The following is a 24857-nucleotide window of genomic DNA, read 5'->3' on the forward strand; positions in this document are numbered from 1 at the left end:
TGTACAGAGGAGCAATGGCTTGGTGGCTCAGATTCCTCACTCTGTTCATGCTGTGTGTAAAGACTTAAACCTCCCTGCTTTGTTGGTTGGCTTTAACTATTTATGAAACAACACATCACAATGCTCAAACTGGTGTGGCTTTGGCCAGCTGCAAGCCCTTCAGGCTGGCTTCCTTGCTCTTTCCATGACCCTAACATTCCAGAACCTTTTCTCAGTGCCCTGTGTACATGTACTTTCTGAGATGGCCCCCTAAGTAGACATTGTGTTCCAGGAAGAAGCTGGACAGAGCCTTAGATAAAACCAAACCCAACTCTCTCGTTTTATTTAGCAGCTACTTAGTTTCTTTCTTTGGTGGTGGGGGAGGGGAGGGTAGAGTGGAAGACAAAGCCTCACACGGTAGCCCAGGCTGGCCAGGAAGACAGTGCCTTACACTGTAGCCCAGGCTGGCCTGGAACTCTCATTATATAGCCCTGGCTGGCTTCAGACTTAACAACAGTCCTTCTGTTTCACCCTCCTGAGAGCTGGGATGATAGACATGGCTTTACTATCTCTGGCTTAAGAACTTTATTTCCAAAGATAATTATGCTTGCTAAGAGAAATTGAATTTGTTAGTTTGCCTGTTTGGAGTGTGTGTATGTGTGTGTGTGTGTGTGTGTGTGTGTGTGTGTGTGTGTGTGTGTGTGTACCTAAGGAGGCCAGAAGAAAGCATCAGATCTTCAGGAGTTGGAGTTACGGGTGTTGTGAACCTTATGAACCATGCAACACAAGCGTTGGGAACTGAACTCCCTGAAAGAGCAGTGAGCACTTTAGTGGACTTTTTGTTTTGTCCTGAGTCTTATTTTTTAAAAACAATCAGTTTTTTCAGACCTTGATAGAAACACCTGCTTATTCATAGAAAGCCCATCCTCACCTGAACTAGGCATAGTCGAGCTTCAGAGCATTTGCTAAGTGACCAGTGGCTGCTAATGCAGTTTCTCTGTTCCATTCAGTGTGGCCATCGCTCTCTTTGTGCAGGTTTACTGGCATGTAGAGGCAGATTACTTACACTGTAACTCAATAATTTATTTTGTAAGAAAAAGTAAAAACAGGAAGATCCAGTGACCCCCATCCCTCAAGCCAATATCAAACCAAGAGAAATAATGTTGTTATCACTGTGTGTGTGGAGACTTCATGAGAAAGTCTAAACAATCAGTGGCCACACATAGATGCGTCCTACTTGAGAACTGTGGTTCAGGGCACAGCATACAGAGAAATTGGCAGACAGGTGTGTGACTTTAAGATGAGAGCTGGGGCTGGAGCTCAGTTGGCAGAGTTCTTGTGATGCATGCATGAGACTCTGGATCTGCTCTCCAACAGCACATAAAACTAGGGTAGCACATGCCTGTAATCCCAGACTTCTGGAGGATGAGGCAGGATTCGAAGTTCAAGGTCATCCTCAGTTAAATAGCCAGTTTGAAGCCAGCTTGGGCTCCACCCAAGATTGTATGATTTAATAACAATAGTAGTAGTAATAGTAGTAGTAGTAGTAGTAACAACAACAATAATAGTATAACAATAATAAGGAGGAGAAGAATAGACTTAGAGACTTAGGGATGGGACAGAAAAGAGAGTGACAAAGAATTAGTAGAAAAAGAAAAACAAACCAATGACCTCACAAGCTTGACTTCATTGCTTTTGGAAGCAATTTACAAATCTGGACAGTAGTAACCTATTTGCTGCAGTTGATTGGATTTATGCATTTCTGTCACATGAAATCATTTAAGATGAACTCACGATGCTTTGAAGTCAAGTGCAAATAATACAGACCCCACCAAGAACTGTCTAACAAGGTAGGGGTAGATTCCTCTCAGGAGTTTAGAGGCTAGTAGCCACCAATGGTGGTTCAAGAACTCAAAATTTAGGGCCCTTGGAGGCTGGTGAAACAGGCAAAGAACTTGCCACACAAGTGTGCAGAATTTGAATCTTTAGCACCTATGTTAATGCCAGGCAGACACAATGGCCTGCCTGTAGTCCCTGTTCTGGGGAGCAAGCAAATCCAAATCAGAATGCTCTGAGTTCAAGTGAGAGACCCTTCCTCAATATGCAGTGCAGAGACATCTGAGACAACCAACATCAACCTCTGGCTTTCACACACACCTGCACACAATGTGCACCTACAAATATATGAGCACACATTCACGTACACAACATACATGTGCAGCAACAGCAATAAAAATGAGAACAGGTGGTCTTGTGGGCCCCTTGTCTCTCCTTGTGACTGGAAACTGGTATCACCATGCCAGGTACCATATCTGCACTTGATGAGGGAGGGAGGGAGGTAGGGAGGTAGGGAGGGAGAGAGAGAGCAAGGAAGGAAGGGAGGGAAGGAGGGTTAAGAGAGAGAGGAGAAAGAGAGACTAGGACATCCAGCCAGACCATGTATCCACAACCCTGCCTCCCATCACCCCCAGTAGCTACCGAGCAAGGAGCACCTTTAGTTTTCTTGTACTCTGGACATGAAGATTTAATGTTCCCAGCACCTGTAGTAGAGGCAGAAAAGAAAGAGCAATTAGGAGCAAGTGTCAGGATATTTGTCGGTTATCTGTCACAAGATCAGTCAGGTGAGTTCCATCTGTTATTTAGAACTGTCCTTTTGCTAGGCTGTACGGAAGCCTTCCCAAAGACTCAAGTCAGGCTATTCATTCTTCTGAATCTGAAGAGACTTGAGTAGAGAAATACTCTCTTGTCTTGGAGATACAGAGATTTGGTTGCCTGAAACCTAAAGATTATCTAATGATTTCATTAAGTATATGATTCACTAATTTAAAGCTATCCATTCTTGACCTCTCAAAGCACCATGCAGTATGAAAGGAAGAAAGAAGAAGAGAAAGAAAGAAAGAAAGAAAGAAAGAAAGAAAGAATACAGGCTAGGGCTAGTGAGATGGCTCAGCAGGGAAGTGTGCTTGCTGCCAAGCCTGACAACTTGAGTTCAATACCTGGGACCCATGTGGTAAAAGGAAAAAATAAATTTCCACAACATGTGCATCCACACAATACACACACACACACACACACACACACACACACACACACAGAGAGAGAGAGAGAGAGAGAGAGAGAGAGAGAGAGAGAGAGAGAGTAGTGGCCATGCCCCATCCCAGTCTTCACTGGAAAACTTTCAAGGCTTCTTGTCTCCTTATTTTTAGGAATAATGTTGTGCCTCTTGTTCACAATTGGTTCTAGGTATGTCCAGAAAAAAATACACTAAAAAATAAGATATGAGGAAAATATCAGGAACTCAACTCAACACTGGCTCACTTTACCAATAATGCATTTGGGTCATTTATTTACAAAAATTGATCTAAGGTCCTATTAGATAAGTGTGACAGAAGCACTTGAATGTGCTGTGGGTGCTTTTCAATGCAGTCACAAAACCCCCCTAGATATAAGAGAGTGTAGGTTGTGCTTATTTTTATAAACACATTTTGAAAGCACTTGGCAAGTGTGTGGAGACCACCTGGGTTGTCTCTGCCTCCCATTGCAGCACAGACTTGGCCACACCAGGGTCCATAATGGCAATGGCTCATCTATCCCAGACAAGCCCCCATGTCCCAGGTTGTAGGAAGGACGCAGCACAGTGAACTTGCACAAGGCATGCAAATGTCGTGCAATGCTGTGCACCAGTGACCTGAACTCCACAAACCCTCCCAAGGTCCAGGTCGGCCTGAATATGTTAACTAGAGAGTGAGAAAGGACAGAGGAAAGGGCCATTTTTATGCCATATTTAAAGCTGCTCTGAGGACACTTTCCTCCTGTACTATCTTTTATGTGGCCCAGGACTTGTTTCATGATAACAAATATTTCCTACGGACACTTAGTTTTTAAAAGTTCTTCAAAATTCTTTGTTATATTTATTATTATTATTTATTTAGTGTATGTGTGTGTCTGTGTCTGTGTGTGTATGAGAGATAGAGATAGAGAGCAAGAGAGCACATACGTGTGCCATAACATCCATGTTGTGTGTGTATATGAATATATGAGTGACAACATTCACACCTTACAGGAGACACGTGGCCTCTGCGATCAAAGTCCAATTGTCAGACGTGGTGGCAGGTATTTTTACCCACCATCTTGTTAGTCCATTTTTGTTTTTCTTTTTGTTTGTTTTGGGTTTTGTTGTTTGTTTGTTTGAAACTCACTCTATAGACCAGGCTGGCCTTGAACTCAAAGGTCGGCCTGCCTCTGCCTCCTGAGTGCTGGGATTAAAGATGTGTGCCACCATCGCCCAGCCGCTGCCCCTGCTTTTTTGCTTTTCTATTTTTAAAAATACACTTTTGTATTTTATTTAACTATTGGAGGGGAATTGGTATGTGTGCCACGACTGAAGGCAGAGGCAGACGACAGCCTGCAGAACTCCCTGGAACCGGTTCTCTCCTTCCATCATGTGGGTCCGAGAGACGGGAGTCGGGACATCAGGCTTGATGGCAAGTACCTTTACCTGCTGAGCCATCTCTCCAGTCTTCTTTTTCTTACTGCGTGTCTAGCTTCCTTGAGGGAAGCACAATAGCATCCTTCACTTCTGCGGAACTTTGGCAGCTAGCAACTCTTTCCAACACACGCAAGGCTCTGTGGCACACACCACCAATAGTCTTTAGCTATTTTGTAAAGACAACAGACTTTTATTGAGCATCTACTAAGGAGCTGATGCTCTACTTATTGGGATATGGGAAGTCTGTGCTATGACGAAACCTCCCGCGTTACAAGGTAGCTGCCACCAGCCATGGCTGTGTATGTATGTAGGTAGGTAGGTTTGAGCACCTCTGTGTTTGTCTACAAGGGGAGGTGTAGATGAATACCTGGTATAACACATTTGGAGGCCAGAGGACAAAATTTAATGCCATTCTTTAGGCACTTTTTTTCCGGGGTGGGGAGCAGGAGAGCAGGGTCTCTCACTGCTCTTGAACTTGCTAAGTAGGCTACACTGGCTGGTCAGAGTGCCCCTATCTCTGCTTCAGCAGAGATTACAGTCACATGATATCCTGCCCAGATTTTTCACATGGGTCCTGAGAATTGAACTCGGATCCTCACATTTGCTCCACAAGTATTTTCCTGGCTGAACTATCTCCCCAGCTTTTAGCTACATTTTTTTTTTAATTAAGAAATGTGAGCCAGGTGCAAATGGAGCACACCCTTTTTTTTTCAGCTGCTGTTTATTGACATTCAGGTGGACACTATAGCAACAGGACTAAAGACATCTTTAATCCCAGCACTTGGGAGGCAGAGGCAGGCAGATCTCTGTGAATTCTAGGCCAGCCTGGCCTACAAAGCAAGTCCAGGACAGCCAGGGTTCTTGTTGAACATTGAAACTCTGTCTTGAAAAACAGAGGGGGGAGTGGAGGGAGAGGGAGGGGGCAACCTAGAGACACCAAATAAGTAGCATCTTTAAGTCACACAGATCATCTGCAAAGCTGGGTGGGACCTGATACACTCTAAATGCCACATTTTTCCCAGTGTCTTGCTGCCACCCTCCTGGCAGCTGACCTTACCAGAAAGATCCATCCTGGGTACCACAGGACATCTTTTTTGAGAGGATGATCCATGAACATTTGTGGAAAGTGTCACTAATTCGGGCTGCTTTGCTCCAAATCTAATGAAATCTAGGCAGAACGCTTGAAAACAAGCACTATGAAGCATCCCTTTCCCTTACTCCACATTATCATATAATAAGTAAAGTCACTCCTTAGATGATGGTGGTTGATTCTGGAGTGGTAGCTCAGAGGCAGAGTTCTTGTCCTTCATGTCTGGGGGATCCCCAGAACTGAGAAACAAAACACAACAAACGAGACTTGATACCCTATGAGCATATACAGGGGGAGGTAATCCCCCTCAAGAACAGTCATAGGGGAGGGGAATAAGGGGAAAATGGGAGGGAGGGAAGAATGGGAGGATACAAGGGATGGGATAACCATTGAGATGTAACAAGAATAAATTAATAAAAAAAAAAAGGAAAAAAAAAAGTAAACCATGACTGAGTACCTAAGATGACTACAGTGGGCAAGGCCAGACAGATGCAATAAATGCGCATGCTCCCTATTTATTAATTATTATTAATTCTGCTAATTATTACAAGTGGCCCTGAGAGATGTGTCCAGCTCAGACTGAAGGGTTTTTCAAAAAAAAAGCCATTATCTTCTTAACAATGCTGGTCTGCCGGGGCAAGGAGTAAAGAGAAGCCGAGATGAACAATCCTTATTACTTTTCCAAGAGAGAGATGCAGTGGGGGAAAGAACGGCCCTCGTTCCAGACAGAATGGGAGCCTGGGAAGGCAGGAAAGACAAGAGTGTGGGAACTGAAGAGTAAGACAAGACCCTCACGTCAGCTGGGGCCTACTTATGGTGAGGGGGCAGGGAGAGGGCATGCTGGAGCGAAGGCAGGAGACTTGCTGTTATACTCCATGCTCTTGAAGAGTCCACAGGCTCATGGGACACCAGGAAGGTTTCTAGAAGGATCCAAGTTGAATTCTTTTGTTTCTGCCAGAACCCCTCTGAGATGGATTCAGTGTTACCCACCACTGACGAAAGAGGAAGTGGAGGCTCATGGAAGTCAAGCCACTTTCCCACGTTCATACAGGTGAGCCACTGACCACAAAATGGGGCTATGGCCTGAAGCCATTGAAGCCGCCAATAGGTAGGAGAGGGGATTTGACGTGAGGGTCGCTTCTGTTTATTCCAGTCCCTACCTTCACTTCTCTAGATGATTCCCTGACAATATGCTCACTGATAAATGTTCCTCTCTTTCTCACGTGGAAATTTATATTGTTTGTTTGCACACTTAATGACTACCCCCTCAGTATACCAATACAGCAATCTAATAATTGAAATCCTCTGGGATGAAGTAGATTATAAATGGAAATTTGCACTTACTGGACAATTATACTTAATGATCAATTAGCTTGGCTAATTTTGCTTCTCCTGCCTTTCCCTAATAACATTTTGTCAGAGATAAATAGAAGTACCATAGCCTTGAAAAATACAAATACAGAGGATGACACACTCAGAAAGCCTTAGGTCATTCGGGGTCTTAGGTTCATTTTCTTTGCAGGAACTTGTCCAAAGGGAGCAATCAGGTGCAGGTTGGTACCCAGTGTTACTCTTTCTACTTGGGAGTTTTCATCCTCCATCCCTCAGAGTTATGGAGAATAGCCCATATATGTTTTTACGTAACACGGTTCCCAGTTGGTTTCTATGCCTATATGGTCATAGCCAACCCCTCTGCTGAACTCCATAGGGGTGCATGGTCTTTAACAAGCAGAGTCTCTCCCCACCCCCAGGTTCTGTTATCCCAGCCTCTGAAGAATCAAATACTCCCTAACTCCAAGTATCCGAGATCTTCTGCAAGTTCAAAGCCTCCATCATCTCTGCCCTGCCTGTGACTTTCCAATGGCTTCACTTCCTGTCCCTCGCCTTCTCGGGAGCACACTTTTGACAGCAAGAGCCTGTTGTCTTGTCTCAGGGACCCAGACATCCAGAGGGTAGATCTAAATCTGCACTGAGGCCGTTGGCAATTTAGTCTCAAAATAGTCTCAGTGTTGTACACTAATATTCAATATGTCACCAGCTTCCATGTATTAATAGCAGAAACATGATTCACAGAGAGATTACCCATTGGGATAATATACAGCCATTAAAAGGCTCATTTTTAAAAAGTTTTAGAGTTTACGAAGCATATCCTTTTTTTTTTTTTAAAGGTTTTTCTTTCAGCTTCAAAAAAAAAGTGTATTTTCTTTGTTTGCTTGAAGTGGAGCGTATGCCACATTGAGTGTGTGGCTATCAGAAAACAAGTTGCAGAGGTCAATTCTTTCCTTCCACTATTTGGGAGCAAGTAAAGTCCTGAGTGATCTGTATTGTTTGACAAGGATACAGCCATGTCAAGGACCACAGTGCCTCCTTGCACTGCATCCTTGTTCAGCTGTACGCAACAGCTCCCTGTTCAGCTGTCTATAGTAAGCACATTGAGCTTCCAGGATGCTGTGGTTTCCCCAGAAGAGAATCCAGCCCATCGGATCTCCTCTTTTCTCTGTGTGTGTTTGTCTTAACTTCATTCCCTCACCACTGCAGTCAGGTCACCACCACAGCTGTGCAAGAGCACACACAACACACTGTGTGGGTCCTGAAAATCCAACTCAGACCCACCTTTATATGGACATGATTTTTATTTACTTATGTGTTGTGTGTATGTGTGCGTGCATGTGTGTGTATGTGTGTGCGCACGCATATGCGCATGTGTCTCTCTCTATAATGGTCAGAACAGTTTTGTGAAATCACTTCTCATCTTCCACATTTTTGTGGGCTCCTTAAATCAAATTCAGGTTGCTAGGATAGTATGGCAAACACCTTTATGAGCCATCGCCCCAGCTCCGAAAGACCTGTGACACACTCTTTGGGTTTTGGTTTGTTTGCTTGTTTTTTGCTTTTTGGCAGTGCTCAGGATTGAACCCACGCCCTCTACATGCTAGGTAAGCACTCTGACTGAAGACTGTCCCTAACACATACCTTTGATATGCTAAGTTTTCAGGTCATTTACAAGGCAGAGTATGCAATGTACTATCATTCTCAGAGTTCACTCACCCAGGCAAGACTGAAGAGCAGACTCGGTGCTTGTCTCAAAAGCAAGAGGGCAGTGGTTGAGGCTGCCCATATTTCCTTATGCTATGGTACATTTCCCACTTTCTTCTTCCCTTTCTTTTCTTACATCGTGCTGTCCCTTGACCCAATACAAGGATGTTTGTATGTGTGTGCACATACATAGGTGTGTGTGTGTGTGTGTGTGTGTGTGTGTGTGTGTGTGTGTGTTATGACCATGTGTTTATGTGCCTGGCTGTATTTGTGTGTGCACATGCATAAGCACACATCACTTGTCTTCTCTTCAGAACAGTGAACACACAAGGAAAATGATGACTGTGGCCTGTCTTCACAGACCTCCTGGTTGAGAACTTAAAAATGAACTTGAGGGCTGCAGAGATGGATTAGCAGTTAAAAGCAGTTCCCTGAACTTCACTGGGCAGATCATAACTGCACATAACTTCAGCTCCAGGGAGCCTTGGACCTCTGAACTCTTCAGGCACTAGCACTCACAGACACATAGACATAATTACAATAAAAAGCAACTCTTAAATAGCAAACTTGAAAAGCCTATAAAATCACAACATAAAAAGAAAAAGACGCAGAATACAGACGGTCTAAAACAACAACAACAACAACAACAACAACAACAACAACAACAACAACAAAAGTCAATGTTTCCAGGATGCGGCCCTATGTGACTTCTTGGAGTCCTTTTGTTTTTCCTTTAGAGATAGAGTAAATTATACAAACTCGTGTTTTGACCAAAATCAGCTCTTGGGCAATGTGTAATTTTCTGAAATAGGCCTGAGGTTTGGTGTCTCTGTCACATCCTAGACATTTTACTAATCTGTCGTGTGTCTGAGAACGAGTTAATAACCTCTCTAGACTTTAGTTTCTTCATCTTTTAGTTTTGTTTTTCACACCCAGTACCTGCCAGGCACTCTCTTTTGTTTCACAAACATTAACTTAGTGAGAGTTTATTTCTTGTCTATGAGGAAGACACTGTTATCTTCACTCCGTATGGAATCAAGAAGCAAAGGGAGTTTGATCCTCTCGATTGCGGTGTCGGGCTACCTGAGCCGAGGAAATTGTAAAGAAATTATGCTTATTTGGCGCATGGCTTTGGAAGTCCAAGGGCAGAGTGCCAGCTCGTGCTCGGATTCGGGTGAGGGCCTCACAGTCTTTGCAGAGGAGATGGCAGGGGAAATGTCGCCACTTTGCTTTGTCACCACCCACCCAAGCCATTCCTGTAAACACTAAGAAAGAGGTTTATCTCTTCCGACACCAACTATCAGCTTGTGTATCAGCCATAGAGTTAGGAAGCAGCAGGGTCAGAGTTCAGATCCAGGTTGCCTGGCTCCAAAGCACATTATGTCAGCCCTTACGGTATTTATGTCATCCTACATTCAGCAACACACAGGCATAACTTAGTGCATGTAAACCACTTTCATAGTCTTAGGCACATCGCTTCCTGTATTTCCTAAATCTTTTTTTCCCTTTTTATCACTTGTGTTGTCTTTTGAAAATCCAATTGAACTCCAAATTGTATTTTTTTAAAAGATTTGTTTATTTATTATGTATACAGTGCACATCAGATCACATTATAGATTGTGAGCCACTATGTGGTTGCTGGGAATTGAACTCAGGACCTCTGGAAGAGCAGTCAGTGCTCTTAACCTCTGAGCCATCTCACCAGCCCCTCAAATTGTATTTTATAAAGGAACCACTGTCCTTCCCTTGAGTATTAATTTCCTAACTTTCATCTTCCAAGCTCACCTGTTCAGTGCTGAATACTACTTGGTACAGGGTAAGGGAGAGTGTGTCATGAGATAGCTCAAAACCTTGGCTCCTGAGCACCTCCTTCAGGGTGCTGATGATAGCCATCGCCATTGCAATTCATCAGGCAGCTGGACCGGGGCTCCATCAAGTGCAGAAGCAGGTCTGCCTTTCTGATTCGCCAGTAGAACAAAAGAGAGAGAGGGCAGTAATTATTTTAATTCATTAGAGCAAATACAAATAGAACGTGGAGTGTTTAACTTTCAAAAACTATATAGACTGTAAACCTCAGCTATTGAATGGACTTTCCATTTCTCTTCCCTGCATTTTAGTAGCAAAAATTTAGTTCCTCACAAATACAACTATATGCCAACTAGTTTCCTGGAGAGCCCCAAATGCTTCTTCCAGTTGTGGTGCAAGCCAGTGTTTGTAAGACCCAGGTGAGGACGTCCACGCTGTGTCTTTTATGCAATGTAGCAAAAGCACACAGGAAGCCAGCATGCTAACAACACAATTCTACTCTCACAGATGTGCCTTTTACAGTCCAGAATCACATCAGGATTCTCCCTTACACACTGCACTCCCATAGCAGAAAGTTCAGCTGTGTGGTGCATAGCATGCAGCCACATCCCCACCCCTGTGCACTCATGACACTCTGTCACACATCAGGAAAGTCCTTCCCTACACTCAGACCACCTAGGGTCCTTCCTCATGCACCTGTCAGAACAAGGAATGCATGTATAGCTTACCCTTCAGAGGGTGGTCCTCAGGAAGAAGCCATGCAGGCAACCTTTGGACTCTGGCATCTGAACACGCAGAGCGCCTCAGGCAGCAGGAAGACATATCTGCCTCTTCAGTCACTCTTGGCCTTTTGACAAAAGCTGTGATAATGCAAGCTGAGTCCCTATGAAGTATGGGGCCTGGCAAATGGTCCCTTTTGCTAGGTCTAAGGCATGTGTTTTCCCTTCAGCCATCTGCTATATTTCCTGGGATTAAGAGTAAGAAAGGGCTGGGGGTACCACTCAGTGGTAAAGCACTTGCCTAGTAGGTAGGAGCTGTAGGTTCAGTTCCTGGCATAGAAAGAGACAGCCAAGATGAGGGGAGGGCAACAGGTAAAGAGATAGAGAAGAGAAAGGAATGGGAAGGGAGGGAGGGAAGGGATAGGAAGGGAAGGAAGAGGGGGGGGGGGGACAGAAGAGACCAAAGAGAAAACTAAATCCCAGAACTCTGGAGGCAGAGAAAGGCAGATCTGTGGGATGCACTTATCAGCTAACCTAACCTAATGGGCCAGCCCCAAGCCCAGTGAGAGGCTTTGTCTCAAAAGAAAAAAAAAATTGATGGAGAGCACCTGAGGAATGGAATGGCATCTAAAGACGACCTCTGAACATAGGCTCAACCATGTTCATAACTGCCTTATTCATAATAGCCAGAACCTGGAAACAGCTTAAATGTCCCTCAGTTAAAGAATGGATAAAGAAACGGTGGTACATTTACACTATGGAATACTACTCAGCTATTGAAAACAAGCAAATCCTGAAATTTGTGGACGAATGGATGGGACTAGAAATGATCATACTGAGTGAGTTAACCCAGAAGCAGAAAGACTCGCATGGTATATACTCACTTATAATTGGGCACTAGCCCAAAAGGCATGTCCCATGAAAGTCTTCACTTACCAGAAGATTGGGATAGATGTGAGAACTACCTATTGGGACTCTAGGTGAGAGAAGTGTGGGAGAATGGGGAAACAGAAGGATCCAGAGGGTCCTAGAAATCTACAAGAAGAACATCATGATGGGTGGATCTGGGCCCAGGGGTTCTGCTCAAACTATTGCACCAAGCAAGGACAATACTTGCAGTAAACATTGAACTCCTTCTCAGATCTAGCCAATTGATAAGACATTCTCCACAGTTGAGTTGAGAGTGGACACTTACTTGGATGTGAACTCTGGTGCCCCATATTTGGCCACTTCCCTATGGTGAGGAGGCCTCGTGGCACTCAGAGAAAGAATAAGCAGGCTACCAAGATGAGACTTGATAGCCTATGACCATATAGTGGGGGAGGAGGTCCCCCTCGGTCACAGTTATAGGGCAGGGGAATAGGGTGAAAGCAGGAGGGAGGGAGAAACAGGAGGATACAAGGGATGGGATAACAATTTAGATGTGATCTGAATAAATTAATTAAATTTTTAAAAAGCAACTTAATAAAAAAAAAAACAAAGATGACCTCTGGCTTGCAATGTACATGTACACATATGGATTTGGGATACATACCTAGAAAAACTTAATTATTAATGGGCTCCCTCTAACTCTGCCCCAAGCTGCTACTATTAGACCTTAGAAAAAAGGAATAGTATTAATGGAAATTTCCTGGGATAAGCAACATTTGGGGAAGGAAGAGCAGTCTCTGTGGGTCTGGCAGGTGACTCAACTGAGTCCTTGGGTGTCAGTGCCTTCTGTGGATATGAGACTGATAATAATGTATGAAGACTATTAATTATGAACTCACATAAATGTCAATGATAACAGCAGCGTTTTGAAGAGGTCAGGCTGAACTCGCCTGGAGCAATGCTGCTTGCTAAGCCACAGACCTAGATGCTAATCTATGCTTGGGTTGCTGCAGAGCCCAAGTGTTCCTTCTCACCGTGTTATACCCAAATATCACCAGAAAAACAGGAAAACTCGGGGTGGGGGGCGGTATTCCAGGCAAGTATAGACCCAAGTTAGTTACCTAAAGATCTCAAGGCACACTGAGCTCCATGGAGAGCGCTGGCCTGAGGGTCATGCCCACAAGCCAGCGATACGTGTGTGTAGGTGACAAACCCAGAGGGGAAGGTTTTGGGAGCCTTATTACCCCTAAGAAGCAAGGGACAAACCCGTGAGACTTTGTGTAGCTCCTGAACAGAAATGCTTTGGACCACAGCTAGCGATCCAGGCTGGCGCCTAGGAAACTCAGCAGATGTGGGGAGCACAGGGAAGGTTTCGGGGGAGAGGGGCTACACTGACAATGGCTCTTAGAGAAGTGTGGTACCATTCCAGGACAGGAAGGAGTAAATACACCTGACCCACAAGAATGACTCCGAGTGATAAATGAGTAATGAGGTCTTGAGAGGGCAATCCTCAATCTTTCATGTTTTAATTAAGACGAAGAAAAGCTTATTAATGAGAGGTCATAGGGTTCTATAATCCGTCATTTTTTAAAATCCTGTAACCATTTCTATGAAATGCATAAAACAGAATGACCTGGGGGCAAATGAGCAAACCTGTTCTCTTGTATGGGAAAAGGGAAACAGGAGTTTAGAGAAGGCAGAAGGGCCCCATGTGGAGACAGTGGAGAGGAAGAGCAACACGAGAGTTCAAGCAGGGCACCAATGGTGGTTCAAGAGGCCGTAGGTTCCTTCCCATGTGCCTGTGCGAAAGAGGCGGGAACTCTGGTCCAGGAGCAAGTACAACCCTGGGGACTGCTGAAGTGCGCCTTATACCATCTTCTACCCCAGGACAATGGCAGTGCATTAGCAGTGGTCCCAGAGCTTGGTGGAGGAAGTCTAGTCTGGAAACGGAGACAACGGCTGGGGAAAGGTCCACACGCATACTTCTACTTTAATTGGTTTCCTTTTATCAAAAACTGAGGACTTTTGCCCTCCAATTTTAAAATGCAGAGTCCTGAAGGTTGTTGGCCAGCCACTCTAGATATATACTAGAGATACTTTGTGCCACGTGGAAACAGCTATGTGCTTTCTTTTCAAAAACTCTCTGTTCTGTTCAAAACGTGCTTAAGGGGGTAGCAAGGAAAACTGCAACCCTTGAATCTAGTTAAACATTTCAGCGGGCTTAGGGATGGAGTGTATCCATGGCTGCAACTTACTTTGAAATGCATCCAACAATAAAGAGACTGGTGGATGAACAGAGGAGTAGATAAGCACATAGATGTATACAGAGTAAGAGAAATAAGGTATATTTATACAGTCTGGATATGTTTGGTGTTCTTCGTGTTTGGAATTTATCATAATGTAGTGCAGAAAAGTTCTTACTGTAGAAAACAAGTTATTTTGAAAGAAAAATCACTCTCTATATACAAGATGCCAGCCTCAGCCCTGGAGAGATAGTTCAGTAAACAGATAAAAAGCTATATTACACTTCTCCTGCAGAGATTCCAAGTGCAGTTCCCAGCACAAAATGGGTGGCTCCAGTTCCAGGGAATCTGATGTACTCTTTTGACCTCTGAGGGTACCTGAACTCGCATGCTCATACCCACACATGCCTGAAAATATTTTAATTTTCTTTATCTTAATGTATCAACCCCTTTTGAAGTCACCATTATCACCCCCCCCAAAAAAAAAGTCACCAGAAAATGAAAGTGTTGTGTTTACCTGCTTCTTGTTTGTGCCTGCCTTTTTCTCCCGACCAGACTAAGATTGCACAAAAATAGGTATTTGGCAAAGGCATTTGTCACTACTACTCAGATAAAAATCAGAAAATATACTATGGCTGTTGTTCTTATAAAATAATTCAATTAGAGAAATCTGGCCACGAGCTTGATGATGAATATCCAACTTGACTGTCTGTGAAATGCATCCACCACAGCTTTGCTAAGTAGCTCACAGATGTTCAACGCACATTAATATATTCTCTGTGAGGAATTTCCATCTAGTCCAATTTGGGGTTTTGCTCCAAGCTGGAATTTAATGATGAGATGGAATGTGACATACACTCATGAAAGGATGTCCAACACAGCTAATTATCAAGTGACAAAATTTACATGTTCTGTCTTAAAGTGTGAGTCATTTCTGTTTCTGTGAGTGTTGTGAGAGGGTTTCTAAGGGGTTGAATTAAACTTTCAGTCACTCTTTCTAACTGTAGTTGAGTGTCTGCAGTGTTGGGACCTTAGGAACATGGAAGTAAGGCATCATTGGGACCTGTTTTATGCTTACACATGTGCGCGCGCACACACACACACACACACACACACACACACACACACACACACACCCCACAACAATTCTTTTTAAAACTCTAAAACAAAAGCCAAAATACATAGTAGAGCCATTTCTTGTCTTAGGTTTCACTGAAATTAGCCCCTGCTTATACATTTATATAGTGCCTCCTTTTTTTCAATTATCTGCAGTTATAAAGGTGCCCTCGTCGTCACTCTTACTTATTCATTTGTATGTAAAGCACTGTAAGTGAGGAGGGTCTATAAATAGGGAAAAGGAGCCAATACTAAATTAAAAGTCACATAAGGAACTTATTTTTTTTTAATGGTCACTTACACTTAACCACTTGAGAAAGTTTGTGAGGGAAAATCTGAATTCAATCAAACAGTGGTGTGTAAGACCTTTAAGTAACGCTGCAGTCCTACAGCTCCAGAGGTGGAGCAAGTGAAAATGCCACTGTTGGCAAGCACCAGCACACTGCAGGGAATCATACAGATACTATATGCAAAGCACTAATATTTATGCATCTACAGCCTAAAGAAACTGAACAACATACCCGTTTTCCAAGACTCTGATGTCTAAATCATTACTAAAAAATAAGCTCCCTAACTCACTATTCTTACCTAAAATTGGTTTGTTATGGGTCTTCCCGAATTACAAGCCGATTTCCAATTATTCTTGTATAATTTGATGGTACTTGTGTTACTTAAATATGGGACAGAAACACTAATCAAATCACTCAGTGATTATCCTGCTCAAACTTCAGCTCTTCAAAAGATTTAAGGTGTCAGAAGTTAAATCTCTTGCTGATAAACAAGACTATGTTTTAATTACAGAAAAGGGAAGAAAATGCTGGCCTAGGCACACTGCCGACTTTCGCGGACCCTGTTGTCACTCATAGTAGACTCTCTTTCTGGAGCAGTAACAATAGTGGGGACAATATTACAAAAACAGGTTACCTAAAGAAAGCGTGTGGTAACAAACGTAATAGCCAGCGTATTGCTTACTGCTTTTAAGCAAAGTATAAAACTATCTGCCCCTTTTCTTTAAACACTATTAAAGCCTTGGATATAGCTAGCCAGAAAAAGAAAGAAAGAAAGAAAGAAAGAAAGAAAGAAAGAAAGAAAGGAAGGAAGAAAGAAAGAAAGCAAGCACAATATTTAAGCTATGCTTCAAAATGCCACATTTTAACTTGTGCTCAGAAAATAGAGAAATACAAAGTTATGAGTTTGCCCCAGCATAGTGAGAACATAATGGAAGGAAAAGGCAACATCAAAAGCACATTCCCACTAACATCAGACAATAAGTATTATCTATGCTTATTATATAAATGACGAGAAACACAACTTACCTTATGACAAGATAGGGTCAGGTAGGGGGAGCATACTAAGGGGGGGGGAGGGGTAAACCTGGGGAATTAATTCCCAAGGAACACATTGGGGCTGAGTCTCAAGCACAATCCCAAGGTTTTAAGAGAAGGATTTGGGACCTTCTTCTCAAATGGCTGTCATACATACCTCCGGTCCCTTCCTGAAGTATTCAAACGCTGATTGGCATAAACCATGTGCTGTCTCCATGCTATAAGGACAATACCAGAAACCCCTGTGTCTGCTCAATGACTCTGTTCTGTTCCCCAGGGAGAGTGGATAGTCCATGCCACCTCCTCAGAATGGCACAGTCACCCTGAGATGAATGACGCCATCTGCCAGAAAGTTCTTTTTTAGCACAAATTGCTGTGCGCTGAGCAGGCACAAACACAGCCGCACAGCCTGTAAGTCTTGATGCATTATGGAGTCAGACACACAGCCCATCTGAAAGAGCTACGTGGACTGATTGCTGCCTCTGCTACCTGAGATTTGCCATCGGAGAGGTTCTTAACATGCCACAGGGATCACAAATCCAGAGAAAGAATTTCATGTGGAGGAAACCACACACACACACACACACACACACACACACACACACACACACACACACCATCCCAGCTGGCTTGTTAAACCTTCCTCCCAGCACTGAATCTGTCCTCCCCTCAAATAGACTCGTGCTTGTATATTTTAAAATTTAGGAAGTGTACAAATTAACAACTCAGGGTTGTTCTGTGGCAAAGACTTGCCATTTCCCCTCAAAAGGCATTAAGGGCAAAGCATTGGGGACGGGGACCAGACAAAGATGAAAAGCAGATGAAAGACACACTGTAACTTAGAAGAACAGCTCTGCCCCGGACTGTGTGAATCAAGGTAGCACACACACCGCACCACTTTTGTTCTGTCTTGAGATAGATCCATGGACTGGGCATGGCAACGCACAATGGGTATTTAAGCCAGTCAGTCTTAGCAAATTAGGTAAATTAGAGATCATTCGATGGCATTCTATTGTTGCTATTGTAATCACAGTCATTTTCCCTGGTAATGGTGCTTCCTGATGAAGTGCAGTCCTCAGAGCGTAATTGTGAAGGGTACCGAAAGATTCGGGGATGCGACATCTGCTTTTAAAAGCTCTTCAGATTCAAATTGGCATTTTACTTTATCTTGAAAATTTATTAGAGATTCAGCTCATGCCCGGTTTAAATGGGAAGGTGAAAGCAGGGTAGTTTCCATCTATGAATTATTCAATCTCTGCCCGGCGAGATTGCCATCCATGAACTGACGCTCTGACAGTCCCTTCGCAGAGCATCCATTACGCTTGTCATTTTTATTTCTTTATCTACGATCTCTTTCTCAGTTACCCGGCTACTCCCTTAGGGCTTGGCTTCACAAACCCAGTGTTTCAAATTGGCAATAACCTCAATGTGCGGCTTTCTCAAACCGCTGTCTCCACAGGCTGTCATTTTTTTTTCTCCCCACCCCAAATCATTAAAAGCCACGTCTATGATGATATCTCTTAGGCTTTTTGGTTTGATGAATTTTACATACACACATGCACACACACACACACACCCCTGTGCACGCACACAGGGTTGGGGGGGGGGAAGAGAGAGAGAGAGAGAGAGAGAGAGAGAGAGAGAGAGAGAGAGAGAGAGAATGAATATGAATCACTGAAAAAAAGAGAAAATAATTATATTCCTCTAACATAACAGGAGAAGTCAAGTGTCCTTTGTTGTCTGAGTGACCCATCCTAGCAGCCAACATAGCATCATGCAGGAAGGAGCCAAGGCTAATGCATTCTTGCTGGCACCCTCATTTGCAGCCCAACTTGATGAGGACTTCAAGGCAGAGAGACTCATCCAGACCACTGTGTGCTTAGCAAGCACAGTTAGGAACACAAGGAGTCATTAGGTGACCAAAATCAGACTGCCACCCTTCCAGCCTCCACCTGCACACAGACCACAGTCCCAGCGATTCTCCACTTGATGGCTGGTTGTGTCCTGCTAGCAGACAGCTGTCCTGCATCCACAGAGGACTAGGATTGAGTTAGGCCAGCAAGTCTGGTTTCTCCTTTAAAGCAGGATCTAACTGAGGAGTGAGGGGTTACGCCAGTCCCGTGACCAGCCTTAAATGGGAGCTGGGGGAGTCCCCCCAGTGCCAGTGCGGTGAGTCGCCAAGGCATGAGCCAGATAAATCACAGCAAGCAGCGTCTCCTTCAGGTACAACAGCATGGCACACGAAGCCCCCCCGCCCCCGGAGACTACTCCCACACGAGGTGGGAAAGCAGTTGAGCTCCGTCACAGACAGTTTGATGAGCAAGCTCCGAGCAGTACCTGCCCAGCTGAGAATTCACGCTGCCACGTCAGAAGCCACCGGGCGCATTCAGACTGCATCTCGGCTCCTGGCTGCACAGAGGTAATGCTCTTCGCGTGTGAGATGCCCGGGCAGCAGCAGGAAAAAAAAAATCAAAGTTTAAAACTCGGTTACGTTGTGCCTAGCTGCCTGCCTCTGCCTTGCCGCATCTCGCATCTCGACTGGCAATCTGCGGGAGCAGGAGCTGGCATCTGCAGGAATGCAGTATGACACAGCAGTCAGCTGACTTGCAGGGTGTTATCATTCAGTGTCCTGTACAGAATCAGGACAGTTTCTAAGGTGGCACCAGGCAGATGACCCTGGATGTCAACAGGGTCCTATAGGCAGCTGCAGGACCGCAGGCTACGTCTGTTTAGCTGGTAGACATTTCTTCCGTACATTTTCACCGCAGCGGTTTTAACTCAGGACTGACTGCACCGTTTCCATCCTTCTTGTTTAGCAGGCGGGTCATTCTTGAAGTGACTGTTCCATGTAGAAACGGGTTCAAGCCATCACTGCCCACGTTGCTTAAGTCCCTTGCAGTGTCTGTGGAAGAATTCTTGCTCACGGTTTGGTTTTAAAAAGCTCTCCCTCCCCACACCTCTCTTCTCCTAGCTTTCCTCCTCTCCTTAAACCAAGTAGGAACTGTCTTAAGCTACGTGTATACTGTAATGAACTCGTAAACTGTACCTAGTACAACAGTAAGTGCAACTGAGAAAACTCAAAGGTAAATCAGTCCAACAGAAGCCCTAAATAGTGGTCATGGCTATGAAGCAGTGTGCATACGTCTGTTGTCAAACTCAGTGTGTGTGTCTCAATTAATGTGACAATGGAGCAAAGAGCTTTATATGGGTATTACCCCAGTGGTTTGAGAAAACTGCTAAAACAAGAAAGCAGTCATTACCAGGTATTTGTTTAATGACTGTAATCATACTGAATTAATTTAACTTTCTGCACTGCCTAACAGAAAGTCAATTATAAATCTGAGCTAGAAGAACATAATACCAGACTTTGCATGGCACCATCCAATAAACAGAACTTCCTGTTATCATCATTGAAAAGTACCACAGATGGGCTGTTTGCTCTGTGGAGCGGGCTGTGAGCAGCTACTCCTGGGTCAGGCACAGGGATGCTGGGCAGGACGGCATATACTTATTTTAGGAAATGTGTGCAGGTGCGTACCCTTTGTTTTGCAAGGGGCTTTGGAGACCTTTTCTCTGCTCCTCGCTTATGAATTTTAGTTTAGTGTTTTCTCCTTGAGAGATAAATCTCACTCAAAAGAAGATGTTTCCAGACAGAGAAGTCAAAACTAAATGAACACCCTCCATGTGATTCAAGTATTAAGTGGCATCTAGGTAAGGACTGGTGGCACTTTTACAGTTTACTGGAGAGGTGCTGAGGAGTGTTACCTAGAGAGAGCCAAAACTGGACTCGGTTGTGCTTTTAGCTCACATTTAAGAAAGTCGGGTGGTCTCATAGATGAGCCTTGCTAGAGGGGTTGCCTAACATGAATGAAGCCCTGGGTTCGATCCCCAGACCCCATAGAAGCATGTCTGACAGTACATACCTATATTCCCAGTATTCAGGAAGCAGTGTCAAAAGTTCAAAGTCACTCTCAGTTTTATAAGGAACTTGAAGAATGAACCGTGTATCAAAACTAACAAGTGAATGAACAAACAACAACCTGCTGTCAGGGAGCAAGCCCACACTATCCAGGTCAGTGAGTGTTACCTGGCCCCTCGGAAAAGCCAGCTTCCGTCAGAGGTGGCTCCCTGAGGGTGGAATCCAACATGTATCTACCAGCTCTTTGGGTAAGAAATCATATCTGAGGGGCTGAGGGTTCTGTTTGGGGGAGGGGGTCTGTGATCCTGCCTTATCCTGTGTAAACTTTTGTGCCTGTGGTCCTGAACAGCTGGTAGCCGAAGGGAAGACCAGACCTGAAGTAAAAGTCAGGGAGAGTCGTGGTCAGTGTGCGTCCTAATGGGTCTTACCTTCTGAGGGTCTCCCACCCTACTTTGTGATTTTGTTTTCTTAGTCCCTTGTCCACCATATAGTGACCCAAGCATTGGCATTTTTACAAACTTTCCCTATAACTAGTTCTACTGGATACTCAAGTTTGATGTTTTGTCATCACTGTTGTTTTTCAGGGTGTGTATGTGTGTGTGTGTGTGTGTGTGTGTGTGTGTGTGTGTGTGTGTGTGTGTATCAAAGCCAGAGGTGGATGGCCAGGGTCTCCAACATTTTTGTTGTTGTTTAGCTTTTTCCTTTGAATTTGTTTATAAAGAAATCTTTCAGGGCTGGAGAGATGGCTCAGTGGTTAAGAGCACTGTCTGCTCTTCCAGAGGTCTTGAGTTCAATTCCCAGCAACCACATGGTGGCACATAACCATCTGTAATGTGATCTAATGCCCTCTTCTGGTGTACAGATGTACACTGCATACATAAATAAATCTTTAAAAAAGAAAAAAAAAACTCCATACAAAATAAAAATAAATAAATCTTTCATACAATATATTCTGATCAGTTTCTCCTCCTTTATCTTCTCCCAGATCCTCCCTACCTCCCCACTCACCCAACTCCATGCCTTCTTTCTCTTGATTTTCAGAACAGACCAAAGTGGAAAAGAAAACAACAAAAAAGCACACAAAATATATATATACCCAGATACATGTACATCCCTCTGCCCCCTCCCACAAAATACCATAAAATCAGAAACCTAATATACAAGCAAAAGACCAATAAGATAGAAAATGCCTCCCCTAAAAAACAATAAACTCTGAAAACATCATTGAGTTTGATTTGTGTTGGCTCTCTACTGTGGGGCGTAGTTCCCACCTTTTAATGTAGTTTCCATACCCAGAAAGAATCCTTTGGAAAAAACTAATTTTTTTCTTTGTGAGTGATTTTCAATTGCAGGTAGCTTCTTGCTTAGGCATGGGAGCTCATGTTCGCTTTCCTGTCTCAGTGCTGTGACCCACCTGGTTGGATCTGTGCATGCCCTGTACATGCTACTGAAGTCTCTGTGAGTTCGTATGTGCATCAGTCCTGTTGTGTGTAGAAGGCCTTGTTTTCTCAGTGTCCCCCATCCCTTCTTGCTCTTACAGTTTTTCTGCCTCCTTTTCTGAAGTGTTCACCGAACCCTGAGGGGAGGGATTTGATGGAGACATCCCATTTAGGACTGAGTGTTCCAAGGTCTGTGACTCTCTGCACATTGTTCGGTTGTGGGTCTCTGTATTAGTTCCCATCTATTGCAGGAGAAAGCGTCTCTGATGATGGCTAAATGAGACAGTTATCTATGGGTATAGCAGAACATCATTAGGAATCATGTTGTTGCTATATCCCTTTAGTAAAACAAGAGTATTTGGTTTTCTCCTAGGTCCTTGACCTATTTAGTCTCAAGTTCCTGGCCAATTAAGCAGAATCAGGCATGGATTCTATCTCATGGAGTAGGCCTTAAATCCCATCAGATAGTGTTTGATTACTTCCACAACATCGGTGCCACTATTGCCCCAGCACATCATGCAAACAGGTCACTGATGTAGATCACGGGGTTTATAGCTCGGATGGCCTTTACCTTTCTCCTCTACCAGCACACAGAGAAACTTCCAGTGCCATGAACACTAATTAGTAGGGATGAAGGCTCTAGTTAGGCATCAAACAACTCGGCTTTGTTTTTTTTAAGGCAGGGTTTCTTACTGATCCTCGAACCCTTTGATTCAACTAGGCTGGCTGGCCAGCAAGCCCCGGGGCCTTCCTGTCTCTGCCTCCCAAGCCAGGGATCGCAGGTACATACCACCACCACTATATCTTCTACATGGCTGTTGGTGATCAAGCTCACGTCCTCAGGCTTGCACAACAAACAGTTTAAAATTGAACTGTCTATTCAATCTCTCTGGGGATTTGCTTGTTTGTTGTTTTTTAAAGATGGGGTCCAATGTAGCCCAGGCTGGTCCCAGATTCTCTTAAGCTGAAAATGACCTAGAACTGACCCTCCAGTGTCTGCTTTCCAAACAGCATAGGCCATCACACTCAACACCATGTAAAGGTTTTGTTGTTGTTGGTTGGTTGGTTGGTTTCTGAGATTTTCTTTTAAGAACTTTTCTTTCTTTTTTTTTTTTGTCTGTCTGTCTGTCTTTCTTTATTTCACATGTGAATTTGTAGTTATAAATTCAAACACATTTATGTATGCTACAATTTAAAACAAGTATGGAAAAATGAAAATAATCCTTAATCTTGTCTGTCTTCATCTTTATTGTTCAAAATCTATAAAAGCCAATAGAAATTGAAAATAACTAGGAAAATCAACATCTGTGGTATCTCCTCATGTCCCTGGAGGTGGGGGCAGTCTGACAATATGTAAGCACCCTTCCAGAGCTCGTGGCATCCTTCTCCAGCTGTGCTGTCATGGAGACCTTTTGTTCAATCTTGTGTGATTCAGGAGCTCTCTGAGAGTGGGTACCCAGGACTGTGGCACATTCATCTCCATGCCCTTCATCCTGCCTGTTCACCTTTATTGTGCACTGCAGGATGAGGGACCAATGAAATCTTCATCCTGTTGCTGAAGACAGCTCAGAGACATCCACGCTACCAACTTGGGAAAGGAATGAATTTCTTTCATTGCAGGTCATCTTTAAATTAGATGCTTCCCAAGAGCTGAAGGGTGCTGGCCCTATACTATAAATGTTAACCTAAAAACTACGTAACATGTAGAAAGACAGGGGATGCTGGTAGTGGTGGACAGAGCTGTAATCCCAGCATACAGCTGAGGCAGGAAGCTGGGTTCCAGGGGAGCCTGGGGTACCGAGTGACACTGAATATGTTAAGAGAGAGAAGGGGAGAGAGAGAAAGGGAGAGGTCAATGAAACAATGTTAATCAAAGCCTAATGTAGTTAATAAATGTCAGTTAATTTTAGATATTATCCAGGAAGTAAAAAGAGGCAACTATTTTATTTTTTGTACTTTGGAAAAATAAACCAATGGGAATATGACTCTTACTGGATGTTATAGTTCAGGTCTTAAGTATTTCCTGAATGATCACGTGCTAAAGAATTGGGTTCAGCCTGTGGTGCTCTTAGCAAATGAGGTAGAGCCTGGGTGATAACGTTGGGTAGTTAGGGATGTACCCTTAGGAGTATCTTGAAGCTGCAATCTGTGTCCTTCCCTCTTGCCTTCTGGCCATCATATGAGGAGCTTTGCTCCACCACACTGTCCCACCATGACCTTCCTTTCCACACAGACTCAGAGAGAAACAGGGCAAAACAATCATGGATCACAGCCTCTGAAGCCGCAACTCAGTATAAACCTTCCCCTCTTGGAAGTGGTTGAATCTCAGGTGTTTTGGCACTCGTACTTGGTCCTCTACAACTCCTCATCAACTCCTCATCCTGCTTTCTCCTTCTCCTCTTCTTTTGTGCTACACCCATTCTGGAAGCCTTGAAAGGTCTACAGACCACTTCTCAATAATACTCTTCAATGTACATGCAAAAAAAAAATATATATATATCCAAATTACCAAGGAAGTAAATTGTATTAGATATCTCACTTAAGAACACCCAAGATTAAACTGCAGAATGAGGCTCACTGTGTGTGTTCCAGTGATTATCCAGCAAAGAAGCAAGTTTTCTAAAAGTCCTCAATAAGATACAGAGCAGAAGTAGGAAGGGAGGCCCATATCTGAGGCTGGAGGGAAGGAGTGCCTCCATCCCATGCAACTGCAGACAGAGATCTGGCCTACACACACACACACACACACACACACACACACACACACACACACACACACACACACACATGCACATAGATTTTTTTTAAAATGAAACAACTATTTAA

General features: G+C 43.9%; 1 long non-coding RNA gene across 4 annotated transcripts in view; it reads right to left on the bottom strand.

Moving 5' to 3' along the window:
- The window catches only part of LOC311604868, a 224458-nt gene that overhangs the window by 155407 nt on the left and 44194 nt on the right, over positions 1 to 24857 (bottom strand). For 2 of the 4 annotated variants that reach the window (XR_014781712.1, XR_014781713.1), the window contains exons 1-2: positions 19011 to 19571; positions 2472 to 2519 (exon numbers count right to left, since the gene is read on the bottom strand). This is a non-coding gene — a long non-coding RNA (uncharacterized lncRNA). Of the gene's footprint in view, positions 1 to 2471; positions 2520 to 10379; positions 10553 to 19010; positions 19572 to 24857 lie in introns of those variants that run through there. The other 2 variants (XR_014781714.1, XR_014781715.1) reach the window with 2 other exon arrangements.

The sequence above is a fragment of the Acomys minous genome (assembly GCF_964271855.1).
Source record: "Acomys minous genome assembly, chromosome: 9".
Classification (NCBI taxonomy): domain Eukaryota; kingdom Metazoa; phylum Chordata; class Mammalia; order Rodentia; family Muridae; genus Acomys; species Acomys minous.